Source organism: Sorghum bicolor, chromosome 1 (assembly GCF_000003195.3).
Source record: "Sorghum bicolor cultivar BTx623 chromosome 1, Sorghum_bicolor_NCBIv3, whole genome shotgun sequence".
Lineage (NCBI taxonomy): Eukaryota > Viridiplantae > Streptophyta > Magnoliopsida > Poales > Poaceae > Sorghum > Sorghum bicolor.
In genome coordinates this window covers 71,412,106-71,416,763 of record NC_012870.2, presented here as the reverse complement: position 1 = coordinate 71,416,763, position 4,658 = coordinate 71,412,106, and the positions used below count along the sequence as shown (strand labels likewise).

At 42.3% G+C, this 4,658-nt stretch overlaps 1 pseudogene; it reads right to left on the bottom strand.

The window, feature by feature from the left end:
* LOC8078843 lies at nt 245-4,145 on the bottom strand (annotated as a pseudogene).

The following is a 4,658-nucleotide window of genomic DNA, read 5'->3' as shown; positions in this document are numbered from 1 at the left end:
TTTTTTTCGAGCAGTAGCGGAACCAGTTGCATTTTTGGTTGAGAAGCCAGAGCTGCAAAATGTGGCTTCTCCTCTAGTGCTCCAACTCATCTAGATGAGCACTGCTAAACGGGGCCTAACTGCAGCGTGCCCCAAGGATTCAAACAAACTACTGGTACATAGAGAATGATAGAAAAACAACTGCTCTTGTTTGCCCCAGCGGATGAAAACTGTGTTGAATGACATCTTGAAGATACTCAGGGAGTCACCAGATTGAAGTGTATAATATTGCAATTACAGGCATTCGTTGCCAGCCACTAACCTATATACACATGCGGAGCGACAGTGTTATTTACAACTGAAATCACAGAAAAACGGCACTAAGAAAGCACAGAAATAAGATAATTAACTGTGTCACAAGAACCAAGTGAACAACAACATATCTCCATTCCACCAAACATGACAGCCTAAAACTCAAAAAAGAAAAAAAAGATCAACACAATGTGCAGGGAAAACAACGGCCTGCAGTTAATTCCCAGCAGGATCCTCAGTGGCTGTGCGCCTCCTTAGCTTGGCGCGCGTCACACGGATCGTCTCCTCCATTGGCGTCTCCTCGAGCGCAGGGTCAAGCTCTTCTGCGCCCTCTGCAGCATCACCACTGACCTCATCAATGGCCATTTTGTCTACTCCTTCGGCTTCAGGGAGTGGTGGGGCATTAGGCTCGGACTTCGGTGAATTGGCACTTGTGGCTGGAGTTTGAACTGGATCAGCAGCAGGTTTGACCTCACCTTTCTTTGGGCTACCGGCAGGTTTTGGTGTGGATGCAGCTGCTGCAGGCTTTGTGGATGCCACTGAACCAGATTTCCCTGATGTTTGACGCTTGATCTTGGGCGATGAAGGAACGGGTTTAGTCTCCTGAGATTGCTGTGCCATTGCTGCTTGCCGAGCAGCAATAGATGCTGCTCTGCGCATAACAGGTGCTGCTTGTTTTTGAGGTTGCGGCTGCTGCAGCTGCACCTGCACCTGCACCTGTGGTTGCTGCTGTTGTGGTTGCTGTGATTCCTGGAAGACATCAAAGCATGATTTCAAAATGGGTAACAAGATAACACTACCAGATCAGTTAAACCAGAGCACACATTTCTGTGACTTATTTTGAACTGACGGACTTGAAGGATACAGGGGGGAAAAATCTACAATCAACCATGCTTCTTTTGATTTAGATTTAGATGACCTTTTTTGTACTACATCTCTTCCTATATGGAGAAAATTTCTGAGTTTATCCTGAGTATATACTAACATTTCTCTCAAGTCTCAACCATCCAAGATAAGAGTCATACTACCTCTCTCTCTCAAGAAAAGAATGGTGCTGGTAGCATCACTGGACAATTTACACTATGAACCTACCGAGTTAGCAAGAAAAAAAGGAAGCAAACGGCCATAAGTGCCTTGCTTATTTAGCAGGTATCCAGTACTAGTGTATATGTGTTATGGCGTTTGCGATCTCCTTCGGATGAAATATCAGCAAATGGTTTTGTTTTTGGAAGGTTCAAGATACCAAAAATACATAGTGTTTGTGATCTCCTTTGGATGAAATATTAGCAAATGGGTTTGTTTTTTGAAGGTTCAAGATACCAAAATACATAAAACTCCAGGACACAAATGGTTGAACATGATGACTTTAGTACTTGGCAGGATATGACTCAAGGATGCTGACATGCTATCACAGTTTATGATATGTTCCAAATATGTACATACAATCGGTGAACCTGCAGACAGTTGCTAATGAAAGTAGCATCTGGTGTTTAGTATCCGCCAATGCGCTCCAGGAGTTCCCCCTTTTGGTCAATCGCCCTGGCCCCTTAGTCTGTTGTGTGTGTGTGTGTGTGTGTGTGTGTGTGTTCCAGAGAGTGGGTGCTTAGTCTTTCCCTATGTACTACTTTCTCTCTTAATGAAATGAACGCAGCTCTCCCGCGTTTTTGACAATGCCACTTGGAAGCAGTAGCAGCTTAAACAATACCACTTGGAAGCAGTAGCGAATGCATCTTTCAACAACATAGCTGCTAAACTTAATATAACATCATGACCAATATGCATCAGAGAACAACAGTAATAAAAAAAAGGTTTGAGTATCTGTGTAAACATGATGAACACTGAACAACAAATCATTCAATGGAAACTTTTGACAAAATAGAGTAATAGTGCATTCGATCCACACCTGCTGAGGGCGCTGCCTTGATTTCTGAGAAGGTGACTGGGCAGCAACATATTTTAAAACGTCAAAGAAAGTATTTTGTCCTACCGAAGCAGCCTTCTGGAAATAAATGACAACCATATCGGTGGCTCGAGCTCTCAGCTCAAGGAGATTCCGGTCGATTTCATTCTCATGCTGAGAAATATATGGCTTAAAGAAAGTCCCATAAACATATGTAGTTCCCTGTAATGAAAGCACACATCAGTCCTGTGCCAAAAAGAAAAACTGTAAGATAGAAGCAAAGGACAAACCTAAGTACCTTTGTCTTAGGGTACCACAAGTATACAAAGAACATCAGCTTTGCTTCCGAGTAAAACGGTAGCCTTAAACAAGAGCACACACAATGTTAAGAGTCTCGTCAATGAACTGAAGATAATCACAACCTTACGCGGTCTCACCATGATATTGTAAAATCTCCAAATCTCTCCAAAACTGTCAACAGGGCAACTAAAATCCTAGACACAGGAAACAAAACTAAATTTGGCAGATTGTTCATGGAAGTCAATATTACGACCACACAATAACTTTTGTATTGAAACACCTTACCAATACTGACACCAAAATATGAGCTGCTCAATCTCTGGTTTGTTCAGTTCAACAGTCTTGTAGCATTCATAGGCAGGATAGGCATAGCCAAAAGCCAACCTACAGGAATTGACATATCAAATGAAGATAAATGGCATGTTACCACTTGTATATTGTGACAAAAGCCTGTTCCTTCTCATAGTAAGTTGACATTTCAGTAAAAGACTATTTATTTTATTTTTTCCGCCTTTATTCAGTAATAAACCACAAAAAGAAAAGCTGACAATTTAAAGATGCATTGTTTCTGCGCTTACAGCAAAAAGGGAGATAATTCATCAACACAGAGATGAAGAGGATCAAATCTAGTTCTTGATGAAGCACAGAAGCAGGTCAAAGATAAAAAGAGCACAGCAATTCCACATAAACTCATGCGATAGTATTCTCCGATCTCAACCATTTGAAGTATGTTGTCAAAAAAAAAAACATTTGAAGTAACACATGATTATTACAACATCATCTTCAAAAAGAATGAGTCGGACCGGAAGAATAAACGATCAGAACCTTTGACCGTTGTGCAATGTATTGAAAACTTGCTCCCATGCTCCTCGAGAACAATAAAATACTTTCCAACGGGTGCGTGCTCTCAGCCTCATTTTCCGGCGAAGAAGAAGGCGGACAAATCGACAAGGAACGCATCTCCTCTTTTTTTTTTTTTTGAAAAAAACAGTATATTAAGGATGAATGAAGTTAAATCAGGAGAAAGAGACTGAAGTCTCCGAATGGGTACCCACAAATCCCCATTTCAAGGAAGCAAATTTAAAACCCGAACACTCATGCCTCTGATAAAGCTCCAACCTCAAAATGTCAATCTACAGAGAACATGTTACAAGATTGGGAGCAAGAGAGCGCTTACAGGAGGACCCTGGAGAGGAACCCGCCCATCATCTTGTCCGCCCACTCTGCGCACGACCAGATCCGCCAAAGCGACGAACACAAATCAAAACACCATCACCGCACCAGCACATTCCGAAAGGGAAGCCACAGGGAACCGAGCGTACCTCAAAGAAACCTTGCAGGAGAGGGATCTGGACGGGAGAGAAACGACCGGGGCGGTGGATGGACGGAACAGTCAGCGTAGCCCGCCGTGAGGAGGGAGAGAGGAACGGGCAGGAGCTCTGGTTTTCCCCTCTCTCTCTCTACGCTACCCGTCTCCTCCGGCGGCTAAAAATACCGGTAATGCGTTGCCAGGAATGGCATGCGGAGAGGGAGAGCCGGAGGAGAGGTGAGGAGAGGCGAGCACGTCCGCCGCGCCGTCAGCACTCTCAACCAACCCGACTGCCTCTCCGCCTCTCCTGTTCAAGTTCAACCATGGGGCATGGGTGTACCGGCGACCATTTCTTTAACCAATTATTAATATTACCGTTGTCCCTCTCTATCGACTCTTGGAAGGGGTAAAATACTATATTCAACGTTGTATTTTATACTGTGATATACACATTCTTCCCTTATCCAACCGTTTTGAGGTCAGCCATAGAAGAGTATTTCGAAATATGATTTCATAAAGTATATATTTACTGTGTATTTTGAGATCGTGTTGAACATGTCAAATATAGAAATGTATGTATTGTGCCAACTAGAGGCTGTTTAGTTATTTTCCGTCACATCGATTCTTGCAGCACAGACATAAAGCATTAAATATAGATAAAAACAACTAATTATATAATTTATCTATAATTTACTTGACGAATTTTTTAAACCTAGTTAGTCTATAATTGAACAATAATTATCAAATACAAACGAAAGTGCTACGGTAGCTATTTTGCAAAAAAAAAAATCGATTAAACAGGGCCCTGTTCTCCTTTCACGTGTGTTGTATAAGTAGTACCTCCTATGTTTAATAAAT